The sequence below is a fragment of the Eptesicus fuscus genome, chromosome 18 (assembly GCF_027574615.1).
Source record: "Eptesicus fuscus isolate TK198812 chromosome 18, DD_ASM_mEF_20220401, whole genome shotgun sequence".
NCBI classification, from domain to species: domain Eukaryota; kingdom Metazoa; phylum Chordata; class Mammalia; order Chiroptera; family Vespertilionidae; genus Eptesicus; species Eptesicus fuscus.
In genome coordinates, this window is record NC_072490.1 from 29,689,201 (window position 1) to 29,713,498 (window position 24,298).

Here is a 24,298-nt window from a genome sequence, read left to right on the forward strand (position 1 = left end):
ATCAAAATCACTTGCTTTGTACCTCTTTCCTTTTATTTAAGACTCCAAAGTACCAGCAGCTTTACTGAACTCTGACTTTTATTTTAAGAACTTGATAAAGGAGCCCGGCTGGTATGGTTCAGTGGTTGAGCATTGACCCATGAACCAAGAGTCAGGGTTCGATTCCTGGTCAGGGCACATGCCTGGGTTGCGGGCTCGATCTCCAGTAAGGGGTGTGCAGGAGGTAGCCGATCAGTGATTCTCTCTCATCATTGATGTTTCTATCTCTTTCTCCCTCTCTCTGAAATAAAAAAACCCACATATTTTTAAAAAATTTTAAAAAAGCTTGATAAAGCAAAGTAGAAATATTAGGTAATCTAATTTCCCATTTATTTTGCCTCTGGTCTCTGTGTAACTCTGGATGAGCCACTGTTCAACAGGGTGAGGATCCCAAAGGTGAATAAGGCTGCTGATGGTGGTAATGAACTAAAGCCAGGTACTCACATTACTTTTTGGATTCCCTTAATTTTGAGTTAGGAGATAGAAGATAAGAGTTAGGTTGCAGAATGGTGGCAAACAAAGCTCTGAATCACAGAATTAGAGGTTTCCTGTTAAGAGAGTGACTTTATCCAAAGCAGGCCAGCTATGCTACAGGACTCATTCATTCTCCTAGCATTTGTTGAGTCTGGCATTGTCCTAGGACCTGGGGATACCAAGAAGATAAGGACATGATCCATCTCTGTTCTTGGAACAGTAACACTTTATCAGGGGTTAGTGTTGCATACACAATTCACAGTGATACTGTATGGCAAGTACTATAATAGAACCCCGAAGAAAGTGTTCTTGAACTCAGAGGAGGAACAGATTGTTCAGTGAGAGCCTTCTCCAATAGTTCCTCAGGAAGATTGTGGGGATGTGGGTGGTAGTTTGCCTGAGATTGTTTTGCTTGGTAATAAGTAGTTATGGCCTCAAATTGGGCTGGAAGATGACAGCCTGGATTTGGAGCCTGGCTGCTGTAATAAGCACTGATGTAAGCTTCACTTACTGTTGTTGTTATTATTATTATTATTATTATTATTTGAGTAATGTTAGTTTCTACTTTGTTGGGGTTGTTGTGGGATTAAGTAAGATAATAAATTTAGAGAACTTGTTAGTATAAACCTGGCATATAGTCTAGTCTTTTTTTTTTTTTTGCCTCCCTATAAAGTTGCATGTAAATCATTCTAGACAAATGATTATTGTTCCTATTGTCAGAGCTCTCAAGGGTAAAATGACTATATAAACTCTTGTGTCTTCTAAAACTGTGTGATAATTCTAATCTGAAAGTTTCTCTTTTAATGTATCTTAAATCCCAGTCTGCCATTTTTTACCAATTCTCATGCTATCCCCAAGCAAAATAGGTTTAGTCTGGAATTGTCATTACCTTTGCTTTGTTCTTTAGTACTCTGATGTTAAAGCAAATAACCTATTTAATTTTATAATTTCCTTCCTTTAATGTGTATAGCACTTGTGTCTGTTTTGTGGCATGCGTTACTAGAGATATTTTTTCTCAAATGAATATGTAAGTTCTTTAAGTTTCTCTCTTTTTTAATCTTCACCCAAGGATATTGATTTTTAGAGAGGGGGGTAGGGGGGAGAGAGAGAGAGAGAGAGAGAGAGAGAGATCAGTTGCCTCTCGTACAGGCCCCGACTGGGGATCAAACCCACAATCTAAGTATGTGCCCTGACTGGGAATTGATCCTGCAACCTTTTTGTATACAGGAGGACGCTCCAACCAGTGCAAGAAAGTTTGTCTTCTTAATCTTATCTCTCATAATGTCTTAGCATTGAAGACACTCAATAAATATTGATTAAATTACTGCCAGAACAGCTGTCGTAGTCTCAGGCTGACCTCAGAAATACAATCTCCTCAATAGGAGAGATTATTGAAAAGAGTGGTTATCCAATTTTCCCCAAGTAATAAAGTGACATTGTAGGAAGGGAAAAAAAGAAAGAAAAGAGTGGTTAAAATGGTGAGAAGAGCCCAAGCCAGTTTGGCTCAGTGGATAGAGCATCAGACTGTGAACCAAAGGGTCCTGGGTTCGATTCCCATCAAGGGCACCTACCTCAGTTGCAGGCTCCTCCCCGGCCCAGGCCCTGGTTTAGGTCGCATGCAGGAGGCAACCAATCAATGTGTTTCTCACATTGATGGTTCTGTCTTTCCCTCTCCCACTCTCTAAAAATCAATGGGAAAATATCCTTGGGTGAGGATTAAAAAAAAAAAAAAGGATGGTGAGAAGACTGAAAACCATAGTTATACATGAAATAGAAAAAAGAGGAGATTTTCAGTCTGGAGAAGAAAAACTCATGATAGGAGGGTAGGAAATAGTAGTTCCTGATATTAAAATGTTGTCATATGGAAGAGGGAATTAGTTATTGACTCCAGAGGAAATATGTAAGAACAGCCTCTGGAAATTATATGGAGAATTTTGACTCAATGTTAAAAAATAATTTTCTAACACTCAGAATGACTTCCAGGTGGCTGCTTTTAGAAGGAGTGAATTTCCTGTTTTCATCGGTATTGAAACAGAAACTGTACTATTGTTGGGAATGTTGTAGAGGATATACTAGTAGTTACTTAAAAAGGAATTGGAATAGATGAATCTCAAAATCTTTTTCAATTCTCATGGTGCTTTATTCTGTGTATATTATTAAGGTATTGTATATGGTTTACCCTATATTAAATATAGACATGCTAGTGTATATATCATATACTAGAGGCCCGGTGCACAAAATTTGTGCATGGGAAGGGGGTGTCCCTCACCCTCTCCAATCATGGACCCCTCGGGGGATGTCCAACAGCTGGTTTAGGCCCAATCAGGCCTAAACTGGCATTCGGACATCCTTCTCACAATCCGGGACTGCTGGCTCCTAACCACTCGCCTGCCTGCCTGATTGCCTCTAACTGCTTCTGCCTGCTAGCCTGATTGATGCCTAACTGCTCCCCTGCTGGTCTGATCGCCCCCAACTGCCCTCCCCTGCTGGCCCAATTGCCCCTACCTGCCCTCCCCTGCTGGCCCGATCGCCCCAAACTGCCCTCCCCTGCCGGCCATCTTGTGGCGGCCATCTTGTGACGATGTCGCATGAGGGTGTGACACCACCTAGGCTTTTATTATAAAGGATGTGTATATATAAAGGTAGACATACATTTGTATATATGACTTATATAGTCTCATTATCACAATTTTGCCTAAGTTAATGAAGGGTGAAAATTACTTTTCAGTCCTGGTCAAGTGGCTCAGTTGGTTGAAGCATCATCCCACCAACCAAAAGGTTTTGGGTTTGATTCCCGGTTAGGGCACATACCCAGGTTTTGGTTTCAGTCCCGGTTGGGGCTAGTATGGAAGGCAACCGATCGATGTTTCTCTGTGTCTTTCCCTTCCTCTCTCTCTAAAATCAATAAAAACACATCCTCAGGTGAGGATTTAAAAACATTACTTTCAAAAACTTGATCTTAATGATTTAAAATATGTTACTAACATGTTTATGCTTGAGGACAACAGTTTATAAAATATTCTACATGAACACTGTGTGCTTAAACTGCAATAAATAAGTTATTAGCAACTCAATTGCAAATAAATATTACTTCAATTCAAAATTAAATCTAAGAAGAAAATAAGTGAGTCAGAGTCCATTTGTCCTGATTCAGATGAGTTGTGATTTAAAGATCAGTACTTCATCACCACTACCATCATTATCATTACCATCATCACTAACAGTTGCTTAGCATTTACTATGTACCTAGCTTTGTTTTCCCCACCTCACACATATGAACTCATGTATGTCTCCCAGCAACTCTATGAGGTAATTACTGTTATCTCCAATATATTTTTCACATCTTAAAATTTTATTTATTTATTTATTTATTTATTTATTTATTTATTTGAGAGAGATTGAGAGAGAGAGAGAGAGAGAGAGAGACATTGACTTGTTGCTCCACCTATTTATGCATTCATCCGTTGCTTCTTGTATGTGCTCTGACTTGGGATCTAACCCAAAACCTTGGCACATCAGACGATACTCCAACCAACTGAGCTACATGGCCAGGGCCTACATTTTATTTAGAAACCATTTCAAACTTATGGGAAAGTTCAACATAGAGTTCAATTAATCTCCTGAGTGAAGGATAATTCCTATATATCCTTTACCCTAAGTTCTCCAGTTGTAAACATTTTATAATGCTTGCTTTGTCATTCATTCATATATTTTCTCTTTTTTTTCCAAATCAACTGAAAGTTGCAGATATGATACCTTATTACTAAATACTTAAGTGTTTTTCTTGAAGACAAGACACTCTTCTGCATAATTACAGTATTATCACCAAAATGAGTAACATAACATGAATATAACACTAATATAATTCTACCATCTAATCCACAGACCTAATTCAAAATTTTCCATTTTGTCCCAATAATATACTCTTTGGAAAATATTTTTTAAAGTTTCTGATCTAGAATAAAATCCAGAATTATGAATTGCATTTAGTTGTCATTTCTCTTTAATTTTTAATTTGTGACAGTTCTTTTTTATTTTTTAAAATTGACTTTTAGAGAGAGAGAGGAAGGGAGAGGGAGAGAGAAATAATGATGTGAAAGTGAAACTTTTTTTATTTTTTAAAATTGACTTTTAGAGAGAGAGAGGAAGGGAGAGGGAGAAATAATGATGTGAAAGTGAAATACTGACTCCAGAGGAAATACATAAGAACAGCCTCTGGAAATTATATGGAGAATTTTGACTCAATGTTAAAAAATAATTTTCTAACAATCAGAATGACTTCCAGGTGGCTGCTTTGAGAAGGAGTGTTTCCTGTTTTCGTAGGTATTGAAACATAAACTGTACTATTGTTGGGAATGTTGTAGAGGATATAGTTACTTAAAAAGGAATTGGAATAGATGAATCTCAAAATCTTTTTCAATTCTCATGGTGCTTTATTCTGTGTATATTATTAAGGTATTGTATATGGTTTACCCTATATTAAATATAGACATGCTAGTGTATATATCATATGTGTGTAATATAAAGGTAGATATACATTTGTATATATGACTTATATAGTCTCATTATCACAATTTTGCCTAAACTAATGAAGGGTGAAAATTACTTTTCAGTCCTGGTCAAGTGGCTCAGTTGGTTGGAGCATTGTCCCATACACCATAAGGTTTTGGGTTCGATTCCTGGTCAGGGCCTCCTGCATACTCCCTACTGGGGATGGAATCTGCAACCCTGGCATTTGCCCTAACCAGGAATCCAACTGGCAACCTTTCCGTGTATGGACGATGCTCAAACAACTGAACCATACAGGTCAGGGCTGTGACCGTTCTTCATTCCTTCCTTTTCTTTAGTGACCTCGACATTTTTTAAAGTTCAGGCAATTAATTTTGTAGAATGTCTCCATTTTGTTTGTCTGATGTTTCTTCATGATTAGATGCAAATTATACATTTTTTGTAGGAATATGATAGAAGTGATATTGTGTTCTTCTCAGTTTATCTTATTAAGAGATACACTATTGATTTGTCTTTTTGCTACTGATGTTAACTTTGATGACTTGGTTAAGGTGATAACTTCTCCACTGTAAAGATATTTTTTTGTAGTTAATTAGCATTTTGTGGGGAGATACTTTGAGACTATGTAAACATCCTGTTCTTCAACAAACTTTCAGTCACTTATTTTATGATGATTTTTGCTTGAATATATTGTGCTGATTGTCAAATGGCAATTTTTCTAAATTCAACATTTATTTTACGTTTACTAGTTGGTATTCTATTGCAAGGAAGAGTTTTCTCTTTTTATTTTTTTATTCATTTATTTACATCAGTATGGACTTGTGGATTTCTGTTTTACTCAATGGATTATAACCCATTATTATTATTACTAGAGGCCCGCTGCATGAAAATTCATGCACTGGAGGGTAGGTCCCCTCTCACAATCCAGGAGCCCTCAGGAGCAGGAGGCGACCTGGTGATCAGGGGAAGGCGATGCCCCATCACACCTCTGCTGCTACCACTGCCGGCAGCGCAAGCCTCAGCCAGCCCTGGTTACCTGAGCCTCAGGCAGCCCTGGGCGACTGGGCAGCTGCCATCCGAGGCTTGCCTGCTCCTTGGGCATTGGCTGGGCAGCCCCTGTCTGAGGCTTGCCTGTGCCTCGGGCTGGCCCTGGGTGGCTGGGAGGCTAAGGGGACTGGGGGACTCTGGAGGCAGGCGCATGGAGCAGTCGGGCCTGCCTGGGGGCAGGCCTGGCCTTGCTGCATGCCTGCTGCCCTGACGTGGCTGAGGGGACTGGGCACCGCCATCTTGTGGCTGTGGGTGCCACCATCTTTGAGGGCTTGGCAGTCAATTAGCATATTCCCTCCTTATTGGCTATGGGTGCTGCCATCTATGAGGGCGGGGCAGTCAATTAGCATATTCCCTCCTTATTGGCTGTGGGTGCTGCCATCTTTGAGGGTGGGGCAGTAATTAGCATATTCCCTCCTTATTGGCTGTGGGCGCTGCCATCTTTGAGGGTGGGGCAGTAATTAGCATATTCCCTCCTTATTGGCTATGGGCGCTGCCATCTTTGTGATGGTGTGAGGGTCAATTAGCATATTACTTCTTTATTAGATAGGATTATTATTATTATTATTATTATTATTATTATTATTGATTTTGATGCTGAAATTTGGCCATTGGAATCCCATTCAAAGCTGGTTTTCATGTTCTTTGACACAGATATATTTTTATTGAAGTACTTTTTAGTGTAAGATGTTTTAGGCTCATCTTGTACTTTTCCTGCCCCAACCATTTCAGTAATTTTAAAAGCTATTTCTCCAACCAGCCCTGATTCCTTTTAGTAGAAAATGTAAAATCTGGGTGCTAGGTGTGGTTATTGCTATTGGGTGTCCTTATTTTTAGGCTACTGTAGGAGACAGAATCAGGAAAGTGACAAACACATATACACATACACCTCTATTTCTATAAATATAGAAATCTCTTTATATTAAATTAATATCTATATTAAAATTGATGAATTTAATATCTCCAACTCTAATACACAGGGTTCATTCTAGTCTTCACCTTTTTTCTATTTGTAACTTCCTTCTCTAATGGTGAGAAATATGACTTCCATTATCAATATATTTAACTACTTGCTCATTTTCCTTTTATATAACCAATATCCTGAACTCATGGGCCACCTCCTTGGCTCCAGCTCCTCCTCATACCCAGTCGTTTGGCCTCATCAGCCTCCTCACAGCCTCAAGTTAGTTACACAGCTAGAAAGTGATGGAGCAGGGGAAAAAATTCAAAGCTGCTAATTACAGAGAACCCTTTATTGGGTCTTCAAGCCCAAGAGCATCTACTTGTGAAACTGCTCCTGTGAAGATGCTCAAGGAAATGAGGCCCTTGGGCTAATGAGATGAATATTTAACCAGGCAGAGTGGCAGCCCTCAGGGTTGTGCCTTCCAACCTGGAAACTTGGAGAATGAAGGGTGGAGGCAGCCACCTGCTAAGAACATTTCTCCAAAATTGGTGCAGTTTGGGAATCAGTCAACCAGTACCTCTGGTGTTACAAATATCCCACTATGTTTAGTTACTGTATGAAGAGCACGTTCCATTAAGACAGAAACATAATCACTGTGCTATATTTCTACAGAGGGAAATGTTGCTTTTATTAGCAGCCTCTTAAATTGAAATTCTAGGAGGTGGATGATAGTGTCTATTGTTTTAGTGCTGACTTCATTTCCTGGTCCAGAAGATCAGAAATCTGTTCATGTTTTAGAAAACAGTATGAGGTCCATCTGTTCAGGTCAGATTTTTCCCCATTAACACGAAAATTTATGGAGTGGTAACTTATGCAAGAAAAATCAATGGTAATTATATTCTTTGTTGCCATTTGGAATCCACATTACTTTTTTTTTTGTTAGTCACAAAATATAGTAATATAGGCACATATGCACAATGACTTAATTCTTTCAACACTATGTATGATAAAGGCATCCTCTTTAATTTACTTAGTATTTCACCTCTGTTTTGGTTTGGGTTCTAGACACCATCGATTCAAATTCTCTCGGTAGCATGGTCTGTTTATCCACAGTTTTCCTTCCAACAGAAGGTACAGAAATATAACAGCTACATTTGGCTTCCTGGGTGACTATTCTGGTCTGACTGAAATACAGAGCAATATTTTGTTTTATTCTTCTGATGGAAATAGCTTGATTTTTTCCCCCTCCTGATTTTTAAATACGTGGTTATATAGAAAAAAATTTAAAGTACAAGGAAGGAAGGAATTCTGAATAATTGAAATCTCACCATAAATATAGATATACATTGTTTTATATAAATAGAACCATACCATGAATGCTCTTTTATACATTTCTTTTTACTTAGCAATGTGACATGAAGATTTTTTTATGTCAATAGATATATAACACATCATGTTTGGGGATGACTGCATAATACTGCATTGATGTTTTTATTTAATCAGTCTCCCATTAGAGGACAATTATTATTTTCAATTTTTCATTGTGCAAAGAAAGCCATGATGCATATCTTTGAATGACATCTTTATGTACTTTACTAGTGATCTCCTTAGGATATATTTCTGGAAATGGCATTGCTGGGTCAAAAAGTGCACACCTTTTTAATTTTGATAAATGTTGCTGGTAAAGTTAACACTTGATGAGATGGATTATACTGTGCTTGTCCCTACCAATGATGAGACTATATACACACACACACACACACACACACACACACACATATATATATATATATAGTGACTTTAATAAATCTAAATCTAACTATGCCACTTAACCAACCAGGTTTTGCCAGTTTCATTTAAAATTTGACTTACGATATGGTCTGAAACAAGATGGCATCTGGTCACCATTTTAAAATTGCTTTATCTTATCTAAGTTTGATAAAATGTGGTATAAGGGGGATGTGACTGAGTTGCAATTTCATTGTGTGATGTATCTAGTGTGAAGAATGTTATGATTAAATGAAACCAAATTTTAAAAAATTTGGACTAATTCTTTGGCATTTCCATAAGTCTTATCCTCAAGAGGGATTTCAGTCTTGGCTTTCTCTTGGATAAACAGCAGCAGGTACAGGTTAAATGTGAGCAGGTGGTATATGCAGTATTTGAGAATAGACTGTTGATCCTGGGTATTCCATTTTTGTTTGGGAACTGATGTAAGTCCTGGGGGGTTGGCAGGCTTTTTTGCATATAGATAGACTATTTCATTCTTTCTCATGAGAGTTAGGTAAAGGATAAGGAACCAATACGTACAACTTTAACAAGCATATCAGAATAGCTCTGTAATCCATTTTACATTTAATTAGCAACTAACCTAATTGGTGATTTAACCACTTAGATACATACGCAAAGATCATGGAAATAGAAAAGGATCATTTTATTTCTGCCCCTTCCCCTTCTAGCAAAGACTCCCTGCCACTCTTAAAAAGATTTACCAAGCATAGCTGAATTTAAAGATGATGCCTCATTGCGTTTAACTGATTTGCTTTTTTAAAAGACAGTAGAAAAATGGTAGATGATAAATCTGTGTTCATTGAGAATGGCATATTTTATGCAAATTGATTAAGTCCATTGCTTCAGAGACAAGAATGGCTCTTTCCTGGAAGGGGAAGTGTCGATTATAAATGGTGAAAGGCTTCTGCATTCCAGCAAGTTCTTAGCTGCCAGCCGACACATTCATCACAGCGTGCCAGAATGGATTTTAACACAGTACGACATAAATTGCTCAGCTCCAAATCAGGCATCATTGCCTTCACACAAGCCAAATCAGCCTTCTTGTTTGAAAACTGCCACATAGGCTTTTTTTCAACCTCAGTTAACCTTTTCCTTTCCTGGTATGCATGGTTCATTACAATCTACTAAAGTCATTATAAAGGAGTCAGGCTTCTCAGTTCAATTTTGCTTACATAGTAAGTAACAGGCCCAGTGCTTCCAAGTTGATGGCAAAAGAGAATATTTAACCAAGCTCTAATCAGACTGATTTTCCACCTTCTGCTCTTTAGTTTTCCTTTTTCTCAGTCTTTGCCCCTCCTAGAGCCAGGTTGAGTCCTAGCAACTTCTGCACAGCTGGTAAACCTTTGCTATACCTTCCCTAACTTTCTGCCCTAGATCTGTCAGCTGAGTCTCCAGCTCAAACTTGGACTAGGCCACTTGTTTGGTGCATCTTTTCTACTTCCCTTTCCCATCAATCCCCTAACCTTCACACCCATTCCATCAGATTTCTCCTTACCTCACTTCATCTCCACGTTTCTTAGCTATAATTTTCTCCTCTCCTCTAATCCAGATTTACAGAGATCAGCAAAATCCTCAGGCCTCTTCCATTCTCCCATAGCCCAGTTTAACCCAACTCTTTTTAGCCCCTTTAGACCACATTCTACTTTGCTCCTCCCAGCCTGGCCCACTCTGGAATCCAATATCCATTGCCTTTCCTGGTTCAACTAAGCAGCCTTCATCCCCAACCCAACCAGCCATACCCCCAGCTTCAGCCTCATCCAGCCTCACGAAAGCAGCCTTGACTCACACCCTCTTGGGCAGCTTCTGCTTTTCGCTCAAAATAGGAATTTTCCCCCAGAAGCATTCCTCTTTTAAGCTGATGTTTGCTAACATGCTGAGGAGCTTATCCTTCAGTCTTATGTGCCCCAAGTCCCTTCTAGCCTAGAATAGGTAAGCTGTCATTCACTCTTGGTGCTGTTGTGCATCTGCTGCCATTCAGGGAGTGATGCTCATAGATGATGTCATATTGGCCTGTTACCAGCAAAGTACAGTGATGATGATACATTTGTACTGATTTATCCCCTGGTTCTTCTGAGTAATAAGGTGCATTTGTGAGATGGTTGACAGGAACAGGAGGTTCAGTCAATGGCTGTGGATACAAAAGTTAGCTATTCCTATAAGAACTGAGCCCTTGATAAAGAATGAACTGTCAAGCTCAGAGCACCAAAACCAGATTGCAAAATGCAACAAGCTTGCCATTCCTCAGCCTCAGAGTAAATTATTTTTCTCAAGACTAAGAAACTCATGGAGAAAATGAAGGATTTCATATTCTACTAATTTTTCGAACCCAATAACAGTTTATAATAAGATCAATAACTGATTAATAATGTGGCCCAGATGGTGTGGCTCAGTGGTTGAGCATCAACCTATGAACCCAGGAGGTCATGGTTCGACTCCCGGCTGGGGCACATGCCCAGGTTGTGGGTTTGATCCCCAGTGTGGGATGTGCAGGAGGCAGCTGATCAATGATTCTCTCTCATCATTGATGTTTCTATCTCTCTCTTCCTCTACCTTCCTCTCTGAAATCAATAAAAATATATTTTTAAAAAACGTGGATATAAACATCAGAATTCATCCCCAACTATTCCCTTTAAATTGGTATAGGCTGTTTTTTTCCCCATATCATTTGTGGACATGACTAAGGGTAGTAACTTAGGTTTTCATCCTTATTTCTTCCTGGGTGGGTGGATGATTCAGGATTTGGTTCAAATGACAAGGAGATATGATGAATGGGCTTTCTATCTTTATTATTATTTTAAAAAGATTTATTGTTGAAAGTATTATAGATATCTCCTTCCCTCCCCCACCCTCCGCATTTGACCCCTTTTATCCCACACCTGCCCTCAGCCCCAGGCCTTTACCACACTATTGTCTGTGTCCATAGGTTATACATATGTGCATACAAGTTCTTTGGTTAATCTCTTCTCACCCACCCACCCCTGCCTTCCCTCTGAGATTCAACAGTCTGTTCCATGCTTCTATGACTGGATCTATTTTGTTCATCAGTTTATTTTGTTCTTTAGATTCCACATATGAGTGAGATCATGTGATACTTGTCTTTCTCTGGCTTATTTCTCTTAGCATAATAATCTCCAGGCAGGACCTTCCTATTTTTAGATTGGAAGTTCTTTAATGATGTAGCCCAAATGAAAGTTATCTCAATCCAAGACTTTGCAGAGATTCTGACCCCTCTCCAGGTGAATCCTAGCTGGGTTGTTCTCACAATCCTGGGCCAGCATAGAGTCCAGGAGTAGGCCAAACCAAGAGATGGGGGTTATTCAGGGATCTGGAACCAGTCTCCCTGTACAAAGAGTTGGAATTGCAGCTGAATGGCAACGATAACAGTGTGAGCATGATTCCAAAGGTGAAATCAAGATAGAAATGGGAGAATAAATAGCAGAGCCTGTGATAGCTGATAGCAGGATGGGATGAAGTTCAAGGAACAGTTTTAGAATGCAGTTCAGGACTGAGTATTTTTGTTCAATCAGCATATATTAAATGCGTTTGTTTACCAGGAACACAATATGAATGAAAACTCTTTTCCTTTCATGGAAATAACCAGGCCACAAAGGCACGCTCTCTTTGGTGCCTAGATCTCTTGAAAGAGTGGATATGGCAGATTAAAGGAGCCACCATGGGCTGCCCAGCATGTATGTGGGAAGAGGTAGAGTGATATTATGAAGGCTCTTGACTTCTCTGTGGCTCTGAGTCTTCTCAGAAATAATAATAATTAATAATTAGAAGTCCGAGTTAATATTAGTGCTTGCCCCTTGGCCTGGAATTTTATAGTTGGCTCTAGATGAAGATTTGAGTAGAAGTGGTTGGGAGAGTGGACAGAGTATGTAAGGGAGTTATAAGAAAACAAATTTGCCTTGATAATTGCATTTCCAGAGTAATCACATAAAATAGTAAAAGATGGCTTGAAAGAATTATTCATATTTTGTCCTAGTTAGCAGTCCTAAATCCATATTTACCACTATTGGCAAGCATTTCTTCGGTATGAGCTCAAAGTGCTGTCTACCCATCGTTAAAGAAATCTTAAGTTATTATTATCTCAGTCTACCAACCAATGCTGGGAGATTCTTTCAAAAATCTATTCTAGCTTTCTTGACAAATTGTAGGCTATTTTCTCCGAATAATAACTACATGAGGAACAAAATGTAGGCAAATTATCTATTATAAATTACTATTACACACCATCTTATCTCATCAAGAAAAGAGTTAATAGCAATTTAAGGCTATTGAAGGGATCACCAGCATTATCTTCAGTCTTCGATTCATTAGACTGTCATTATGTGTGAATGAATACTCTTTCATAAATTTCAAAATATTAATGCTTTATTGGCATCTGTATTAAAATAATATTGTTAAAAGCAGAGTAGGCAGGAAAGGTTCCTTGACAACAGGAATCAATTGTAAATATTACATGGTTTACCAGTGTGTCTGTATATCTGACAGGGTTTAGTTGCAGATAACAAAACTCACTCTAGCTCTTTCAAAGAGAAAGAGGTATAATAATAGGAATCTGAAAGAGATATAACACAAGGAATCAGAAGTTTTTAAAATCATTGGAAGGGCTAGAGGAGCAGATTTCAAGCGGGGTCTCCAGGCATATTTCCTAGAATGCATGGTTTTATACTTTAAAAATCCCTAATTTAGCAATTCTTGTATTTTTTTGTTTGTTTGTTTGTTTTTAATGTTCACCCGAGGGTATTTTTTTCCATTGATTTTTAGAGAGAGTAGAAGGGAGGGTGAAGGGGAGAGAGAGAGAAACATCAATTGGTTGCTTCTGCAAGCTCCCTGACAGGGGATCGAACCCACAACCTGAATATGTGCCCTGACTGGTAATTGAACCTGCAACATTTTGGTGCATGGGACAATGCTCCAACCAACTGAGTGATCTGGCCAGGGCCATTTTCCAGATCTTAAAAAATACTTTTCTAGGGAATATCAAGGATTACATGCAGGGAGTTCTTTTGTATATATACCTTTTGTGAGTTTTCTAGAATAAAAATCTAATCTTTAGATGTTCACAGAATTATGGTGTTAGTTTTCTGTTAGCTGTTGTAACAAATTACCTACAAACCTGGTGGCTTAAAACAACACAAATTTATTATCTTGCAGTTCTGTAAGTTAGAGGTCTAATACGTGCATCACTGGACTAAAACCAAGGTGTTGGCTGGGTGTGTTACTTTCTAGAGGCTCAAGGGAAGGATCCATTTCCTTGCCTTTTCCAGTTTTAGAGAGCGCCCATATTCCTTGGCTCATGACTCCCTTCTATCTTCAATGCCAGCAACAGCAGGCTGAGTCCTTGCATTGTATCATTCTGACCTTGCTTCTGTTTTCACATCTCCTCTGAGTTTCCTGTTTCTGTCTTCCACTTTTAAGGGCCCTTCTGATTATATTGGACTCAACTAGATAATTCAGGGTAGTTTTCCCATTTTAAAATTAGCTGATTAGCAGCCTTAATTCCATCTGCAACCTTACTACCCTTTGTCATATAATGTATTCACAGGTTCTGGGAATTAGAATGTGGACATCTCTGTGGGGGGTGAGGGGTTGAGGACCATTATTCTGCCAACAATGGATAGTTACTTTGCAGTGTAGTATAGAAGAAAGGGTTTGGGAAGGCAGATCTGAATCTGAATCTTGCCCCTGCCATTAACAGGTTATGTCACCCACTGGCTTGCAAGTGACCTAACCTCCCGGAACCTATTTCCTCACATTAAAATGGAGATTATAATACCAACTTTATAGAGTTGTTTTGACCTTTAAATGGAAAAATCAAGTTCCTAGTATATGCCTAGCACAGAGAAGGGTTAAATAAACATAATTATTATAATTATCCTATATAATAAAGAGGTAATATGCAAATTGACCATCACACCCTTGCACAAGATGGCCGGCAGGGGAGGGCAGTTGTGGGTGACCAGGCCAGCAGGGGAGGGAGGGCAGTTATGGGTGACCAGGCCATCAGGGGAGGGCACTTGGGAGAGACTGGGCTGGCAGGGGAGGGAGGGCAGTTGGGGGGGACCAGGCCTGCAGGGGAGGGCAGTTAGGGGTAACTGGGCCAGCAGGGGAGGGCAGTTGGGGCGATCGAGCAGGCAGGGGAGGGGAGTTGGGGGTGACTGGGCCGGCAGAGGAGAGCAGTTGGGGCGATCGGGCCGGCAGGGAAGGGCAGTTGGGGGCAATTGGGCCAGCAGGGGAGTAGTTAGGTATCGATCAGGCTGGCTGGAAGGGGAGTGGTTAGGGGGTGATCAGGCTGGCAGGCAGAAGTGGTTAGGGGCAATCAGGCAGGCAGGCAGGCGAGTGGTTGGGAGCCAGCAGTCCCGGATTGTGAGAGGGATGTCCGGCTGCCAGTTTAGGCCCGATCCCAGATTGGAGAGGGTGCAGGCTGGGCTGAGGAACACCCCCTCCCCCCCAGTGCACGAATTCCATGCACCAGGCCTCTAGTATAATTATAATTAGAGAATCCAGAGCCATATTCAGGACCAAACAATCCAAAAGAGCACATCCCAGGTGCTTGGGAGCATCTGTGCTTGATATTTCTTGTGGTTTCATTTTTCTTTTAACTCTAACTAAATGGTTGCCTCAAATCCTTTCAAAACCAAACAGTGTGTTGATCCTAAATAAACACACAAACATGAATAAAGACACACTTTATTTCACTTTTAATCTCAGCTAGGTTCTCTCCATAGATCATATCTGAATGGAGAACAAAGACAAACATGAATACTCTTGTTTTATCTCCTATTTGTTTTTCCACCATCTGCCTCTGGCCATCAAAAACCATTTCTTCATTTACATTCAATGGGAAGACTTCAAAGTTGTTATTTGTTCATTTTCACATATGTGGCTTTTCACATAATGGTTATGGATCTATTCTTGCATAAAGGATTAGTGGCAGTTGGTCATCCCATTTGCCTTGCAGCTCTCAGAAAGCTGAAGTTAATGATTAACCTATTGTGTTCAAAGCCCACTGTGGGACCCATATTAACTAGCCATTAAAAGTGGTATTGTAGAGTATTTAATGACACAGAAAAATATTTACAATGTATTGGTAAGTAAAGTGGGAAAGTTATAAAATAAGATATAGTGTTTGATACCATTTTGGGGGGGAAATGTTCACAAATACAAAAAGGCCTGGAGAGGGTCAGTAATTATTTCTGGGTGGTAGGATTCTGAGTGGTTTTTATTTTCTTTACCACATTTCTGAATTTTCTACAATAAACATATGTTGCTTTTGTAATAGGGATAAATAAAAAAGTTGGTTTTTAGTTAGAGATCTGATGGTGGTAAATAGCTCCTGAGTAAAAAGCTTGTCCTGATCAAGCCCAGAAGCCTGATGAGGAACTACTGTATACTTGGTGGTGGGACTCACTTGACTGGACCAAACTTTGAGATGTGTGCTGGGAAGCAGGGAAATAGCAACAGAAGTTCATTCTGGTGATGTTCAAAGACATATATCTCTAGTACCCTTCCTAATTGATTAAGAATAGTTTAATTAAGAAAAGCAGATACACATTACTTAAGGAACAGATTCAGTTATACCTGAAGAACTTAATATTAAAGGAAATAAGGGAGACCTAGCAGCAGAAATAGAGCTAGCAGTACAGAAGCCAAATACACAAATTCTCTTTTAGCCAAACTGCACACCTTAATGTTTTATTGTTCTTGCATATCGTTAAGGACTTTAAAGTGTTTTAATGAATAAGGCTCCCTATTTGAGTCATTAGACTTGTAAATCCATTTATATTATTTATATTTTGTTAAGAACATTTGCCTCATTTAAGAAAATAGTCCATTAATTCATTCAACAAACCTATCTCATGCCAAGAACTGTGCTAGGTGTTGCAAATATAATAATTAGTGATACCTAATTTTAATACCTGTGGGGTTAAAACCCTTACATTCTACTGAAAGAGAAAGACAAAAACACAGTTGTAATTCAATGCAATATATTATATGATTGAAGATATAATGAAAGTCCTGGGGTGGGTATATAACTCAGATTGGGGTAGAAGGTAGCCTAGGAAATTTTTCCAGAGAAAGTGGTATTTAATCTGGGCCTTGAAGAATGAGTAGAAATTTACCAGGTGAAAAAGCAGGAAGAGAGTATTCCACAAAGTAGGAACAGTATGTAAAAACCCAGAGACATGAAAGAGCAGATCATATTCAAAGAATTTCCTGTAGTTTGGAATAGCCAGAACTTATGAGCATATGGAAGACAAGCAGAGCATGAGGCTGTGATAATTAATGTGTCAGCTAGGTAGGTCAAAGATTACTTTGGATGTTTTCAGATAAGATTTACATTTAAATTGGTGGACTTGAGTAAAGCCTTCCATAATGTGGGTGGCCTCTTCCAATCAGCTGAAGGCCTGAATAGAGCAAAAGACTACCCTGAGTAAGAGGGGAATTCTGCCCTAGACAGGCTTTGCGTTTGCACTACAGCACTGTCTCTTCTCTGGGTCTCCAGCTTATTGTTCCCCACTGCAGATTTTGGACTTGCTAGCCTCCATAATCGCATGAGTAAATTCCTTTAAAAAATTACATATATGTCTCCTATTGATTCTGTTTCTCTGGATAACCCTGACTAATACAGAGGCTAAAGGCAGAGGATAGGGAGACTTCTTCTGAACATTTCTATAGTTTAGATTATCAAAGGAAACTACGTTTTCAGTTACCTAAAGTTACCGTTGATTGAGCAGTGATACCAAGAGAGCAGATGTGGCTATCTGGGCCTATAAGATCCTATAGAAATACCAGTAGTCTTTTAAAAAATATTTCAATTTTTTTAAATTATAGGTAACATTCAATACTATTTTTTATTGGTTTCAGGTGTTCAGCATAGTGATTAGACAAGCATACACCTGCCAAGTGTTCCCCCCGGGTATTTCCAATACTCAACTGGCACCATACACAGTTATTATTATTGACTATATTTCCTATTTTGTAACTACTAATCTGTACTTCTCAATCCCTTCACCTTTTTCACCCAATTTCTCAAAACCTCTCCCCTCTGGTAACCATCAGTCTATTCTCAAGTCTGTTTCTGTTTTGTTCATTTATATTGCTCTTTAGATTCCACATGTAAGTGAAATCATGTATCTTTCTCTGACTGCCTTATTTCATTTAACACAATACTTTCTAGGTCCATCCATGCTGTAGCAAATGTTAAGATTTCGCTTTTTTTGGCCAAGTAATATTCCATTGTGTGTGTGTGAGCGCGCGCGCGCAAGCGCTTTTTAATCTCCTTGTCTATTGATGGGCATGTGGGTTGCTCCCATGACTATCATAAATAATGCTGCAATGAACATAAGGGTGCATATATTCTTTGAATTAGTGTTTTGGGTTTCTTCAGATATACACCCAGAAATGGAATTGCTTGGTCATAAGGTAGTTCCATTTGAGGAAACTCCATACTGTTTTCCACAGTGGCTGCACCAATCTGCATTCCCACCAACAGTGCACAGTTCTGTTTTCTCAACATCCTTACCACCGCTTGTTTGATGATAGCCATTCTCACAGGTGTGAAGTGATATCTCATTGTGGTTTTAATTTGCATTTCTCTGATGATTAGTAACATTGAGCATCTTTTCATGTCTATTGGCCATCTGTATGTCCTCTTTGGAGAAGTGTCCATTTAGGTCCTCTGTCCATTTCTTCATTAGATTTTCTCCCCCCCCCCCCTTTTTTTTTGAGTGTTGAGATATAAGTTCTTCATAAATTTTTCTTACTAACCCCTTATCAGATGTACCATTGGCAGATATGTCCTTCTATTCAGTGGGTTGTCTTTTCATTTTGATAGTTTCCTTGACTGTGCAGCTTTTTAGTTTGATGTAGTCCCAATTGTTTATTTTTCTTTTGTTTCCCTTGCCCAAGGAGATATACCAGAAAAATATTACTAAGAGAAATATCTAAGCTTTTACTGCCTAGATTTTCATCTAGGATTTTTATAGTATCGAGTCTGATTTAAGTCTAATCCATTGTGAGTTTATTATTGTATACTAGTAGCCCATTGCACGATATTGCGTGCAGTAGGCCACCTGCTGCTTCCGCGGGAGCTGGCGGGAACTGCAGCACGCTGCCAGTAGCCATGCTGCTTCCATGGGAGCTATGCGGCTTCCACAGGAGGCGGAAGTGAGCCGTGCTGCTTCCGTGGGAGGCGGGCCCGCTGTCTCCTCTCAGGGCCTGCACTTGGCTGCAGAGGCTGTGGGCTGGACCCCCTGTCCCCCAGAGGCCCTCTACGGCTGGGGAGTCACCGTGGTGATGAAGTAACCATTCCGCCAGGCTGCTCATGCTGCCAGCTCTCAGCGGCAGCCCCCCAGGATTGGGGGACGCCGGTGAGGCTGAGGGGACTGGGCGCTGCCATCTTGTGGCTATGAGCACCACCATCTTTTGTGATGGAGTGATGGTTAATTTGCATATTACCCTTTTATTAGATAGGATGGTGTAAGAAGGTGATCTAGTTTCACTTTTTTGGTAAATATCTGTCCAATTTCCCCAACACCATTTATTGATAGACTGTCTATACACCATTGTATGTTCTTGCCTCTTTGTCAAATATGAATTGACTATATAGGTGTGGGTTTATTTCTGGATTCTCTATTCTGTTCCACTGATCTATTTGTCTGTTTTTATGCCAATACCATGCTGTTTTGATTACCATGGCCTTGTAGTATAATCAGGATTCCTCCAACTTTGTTCTTCTTTCTCAAGATTGCTGTGGCTATTCAGGGTCTTTGTGGTTCCATATAAATTTTTGAATTATTTATTCTAGTTCTGTGAAATACACATTGGTATGTTGATAGGAATTACATTGAAGCTATAGATTGAATGAACAATGTCAATTCTCCCTATTCATAAGCATGGAATGCACTTCCATTTATTTGTATCTTCTTCAATTTCTGTCTTCAGAAATTTTCTGAGTACAGACAGTTCTTTTACCTACTTGGTTAAATTTATTCATAGGTACTTTATTTTTTTGATGCAATTGTAAATGGGATTGTTTTCTTAGTTTCCCTTTCTAATAGTTCTGTATAAAAATGTAATAATGCAATATCTTTATTTTGTATCCTGCTACTTTACTGAATTCTAGTAGTTTTTTGGTAGAACCTTTAGGGTTCTCTATATACAGCATCATGTCATCTGCAAATAAAATATCAGTAGTTTTAATATCATTCCCCATTCTTTTTCATGTTTCCCTCTTCTTGGTTTTCAAATCCATTCTATTTCATCCAACAAACATTTGAGTGCTAGTATGTGCCAGGCACTGTGTTAAGGGCAGAGGATATAATGGTGGGAAAATCTGCTATCAAGAAGTGTAAAGTCTGGAGGGAAAGACAGGATATAAACACATGAATACTTGAACAGAGGAACACAGAGGGAGAAAGGCTAGGGAAGACTGCAAAGGAAGAAATAGCATTTGAGCAAACCAATCAAGCACAAATGGGAGCTCAACAGGTAGATAAGGGCAGAAATGAGGAGGAACCAGTTATTCCAGGCAGACAGAATAATGTGAAAAAAGAATTAAAATTTATTGAACACTTGCTAGGTGCCAGAAACTAAGTGTTTTGTATGTATTAACTGATTTAATATTTTATTCTACCTCATGAGCTAATACAATTGCTATTTTACAGAAGAGGAAATTGGCAAAGAGGTTAAGTTGCCCTGGGTCATATTTTTAATAAGTTCTATTATAAGGATTCTGTACCCAATTCCACTGTGATGAGGGGTTTCCCACATCAACAAACAATGTTCTGACAGTAGCTGGGTGTCTACAATTAAATTCTGACACTATCTACATGGAGATAGTATAAGATCCAAAAGGTTGAGAGCTCAGTCTTACAAAATTGCCTTCCTCTATCCAACCTCTGGGTAGAGGATGCCAGTCAAAAGTCCAGACTGTTGCCCTAGCTGGTTTGGCTCAGTGGATAGAGCATCAGCCTGCAGACTGAAAGGTCCCAGGTTCAATTCCAGTTAAGGGCACATGCCCAGGTTGTGGGCTCGATCCCCAGTGTGGAGCGTGCAGGAGGCAGCCGTCAATGATTCTCTCTCATCATTGATGTTTCTATCTCTCTCTCCTCTCTCTTCCTCTCTGAAATCAATAAAAGTATATATTTAAAAAATAAATTTTTTTTAAAGAGTCCTGATTGTCATCTGAGCCTCTGGCCAATCTATAGATCAGAGATTCCCACAACCTCCTCCTTAGGTTAAATTAGTTTGCCAGAGAAGCTCACAGAACTCAGAGAAACATTTTACTTACTAGTTTACCAGTTTATTATGAAGGGATATAGCTCAGAAACAGTCAGATGGAATAGATACTTAGGGTAAGGTATGTCTAAAGGTCATGAGGGAGGGGGGCAGTAAGAGATCAACCAAATGACTTGTATGCATGCATATAAGCATAACCAATGGACACAGACACTAGGGGGCGGGGGTGAGGGCATGTGCAGGGGGTTGGGAGTGGCCAGGGAGAGGTCAATGGGAGAAAAAGGGGACATATTAATACTTTAAACAATAAAGAATTAAGAAAAAAAGGTCACAGAGTTTCCAAGCCTTTCTGAACATGCCACTCTCCCCAAATGCCCATGTGTTCACTAACCCAGAAGTTCTCCAAACTTTGTCCTCTTGGTTTTTTTTAAAAATATATTTTATTGATTTTTTACAGAGAGGAAGGGAGAGGGATAGAGTTAGAAACATCGATGAGAGTGAAACATCGATCAGCTGCCTCCTGCACACCTCCTACTGGGGATGTGCCCGCAACCAAGGTACATGCCCTTGACCAGAATCGAACCTGGGATCTTTCAGTCCGCAGACCAACACTATCCACTGAGCCAAACCGGTTAGGGCATGTCCTCTTGGGTTTTTATGGATGCTTCATTACATAGTCATGATTGATTAGATCCGTGGTCGGCAAACTGTGGCTCGCGAGCCACATGCGGTTCTTTGGCCCCTTGAGTGTGGCTCTTCCACAAAATACCGCGGCCTGGGCGAGTCTATTTTGAAGAAGTGGCGTTAGAAGAAGTTTAAGTTTAAAAAATTTGGCTCTCAAAAGAAATTTCAATCGTTGTACTGTTGATATTTGGCTCTGTTGACTAATGAGTTTGCCGACCACTGGATTAGATCATTCACAATTGGCCATTGATTCAACCTCCAGGCACTCTCCTCTCGCCAGAGGTCGGGAATGGGACTAAAATTTCCAATCCTCAAATCACTTGGTTGTCTTCCCTTGCAAACAGCCCCCATCCTTGGATGTTTTCCAAAACCAAGGACATATTTATGCTCTCATCACTTAGGATTTTCCAAGGGTTTTGGGAGCTCTGAGCCAGGACTGTGGATAAAAACCAAATATATATATATAAGAAATATATATGTGATCATTCAGATGACCAAAATATATTTCTTGTAAATCCCAATAGCACATGTAGCTAGGATTCCAATCCAGGCAGCCTGGCTTCAGTATCCACTTAAAAAAAAAAATCCAGCCCTGTGCCACTCCCTGTCTTCCTTAGTCAATATGCAGTAGCCCATACGCTCATTAAATTCTTAAAGCCAGAAGGGCCCTTAGATAATCTAGTCAAGTAGTTCTCACACAAATAAATTATACATTAGGACTACCGAGAAGATTTTAAAAAATATCAATGCCTAGCATTTACTCCTCCTCTCCTAAAACCACACTGAAGGAACCACTACTTTTTCCTGTCCTTCTTTTTTCTTTTTGTATTTTAAGTTTTATTAAAATATACATAACACAATCTTACCTTTTAACTATTTTAAGTATGCCATTCAATGGTATTAATTACATTCACAATATTGTGTAATAATCACCATTTCGAAAACTTTTTCATTTCCCCAAACAGAAACTCTGTAACCTTTAAATATAATTACCTGTTTCTCTCCCCCCCTCCCGACCCCTGGCCTTGTAACCTCTAATCTATTTTGTTTTTATAAATTTGTCTATTCTAAATACCTCTTACAAGTGGTATCATACAATGTTTGTTCTTTTGTATCTGGCTTATTTCAGTTAGCACAATTTCTTCAAGGTTCATCCATATCCTATCTAATAATAGACAAATATGCAAATTGACCATACCTCTGACACACCCACAAGCCACGCCCACAAACCACGCCCATCATCCGATCAGAGCGAGTATGCAAATTAACCCAAACCAAGATGGCTACAGCCACAGAGAGCAAGGTTTCTTAGGTAACAGAGGAAGCCAAGCTTTCTGCCAGCCATTGAAGGCCTAAGCCTCCACTCAAGCTACAAAGTTTCAATTATAGAAGGTAAACAAATTCAAACAAATGGCGACAGAATGGAGCTTGAGAGAGCAGGCCAGGGTTGCCACCGGCAACAGGGGAAGCAAAGCTTTCCGCACACCCTGGCCGGGCCCACCCGCTTAAGGCAACAAAGTTTCAATTATAACCCCAACACAAATGGCTGCGGGCCTCGGAGGGAGACCCAGGCTTGGCTCTGCTCCAGGCTACAAAGTTTCAATTGTAGAAGGAAAATAAATTCCAGATACCAGGGTCTCTGCTTGGGTTGCCAGGGGGCGTGGCCGGCCTGCAAACCACCACAGGCCCCTCGCTCAGGCCGCCCCACGCCCCAAGGGAACCCCCACCTGATCCGGGACGCCCTTCAGGGCAAACCAGCTGGCCCCCACCCCTGTACCAGGCCTCTATCCTATCTAATAAAAGAGTAATGTGCAGATTGATCATCACTGCAACACACAATATAGCTGCCCCCATGTGGTCAAAGATCCTGCCCCCATGTGGACACAAGATGGCCACCACAAGATGGCCAGCAGGAGAGGGCAGTTGGGAGGCACCCGGCCTGCAAGGGAGGGCAGTTGAGAAGGACCAGGCCTGCAAGGGAGGGAAGTTGGAGGTGATCAACCCTGCAGGAGAGGGCAGTTAGGGGTGACCAGGCCGGCAGAGGAGGGAAGTTGGGGGCAAACAGGCTGGCAGCAGAGTGGTTAGGGGGTGATCAGGCTGGCAGGCAGAAGTGGTTAGGGGCAATCAGAAAGGCAGGCAGGCAAGCAGTTGGGAGCCAGCAGTCCTGGATTGTGAGAGGGATGTCCGACTGCCCGTTTAGGCCCGATCCCAGGGATCGGGCCTAAACGGGCAGTCGGACATCCCTTGAGGGGTCCCATATTGGAGAGGGTACAGGCTGGGCTGAGGGACAACCCCCCCCCCTGTGCACGAATTTCGTGCACCGGGCCTCTAGTTATAGTATATTTTGGAACTTCATTCCTTTTTATGGCTGAATAATATTTGATTATATGAATACTAGAGGCCTGGTGCATGAAATTTGTGCATGGGGCGGGGGGGCCCTCAGCCCAGCCTGCACCCTCTCCAATCTGGGACCACTTGAGGGATGTCTGACTGCCCATTTAGGCCAGATTTCAGTGGGTTCCCTCTCACAATCCAGGACTGCTGGCTCCCAACTGCTTGCCTGCCTGCCTGCCTGATTGCCCCTAACCGCTTCTGCCT

General features: G+C 40.3%; 1 pseudogene; it reads right to left on the reverse strand.

Annotated features, from left to right (window-relative positions):
* Window positions 1-24,298, reverse strand: part of LOC114227130 (60S ribosomal protein L37-like) — a 75,471-nt pseudogene that overhangs the window by 38,361 nt on the left and 12,812 nt on the right.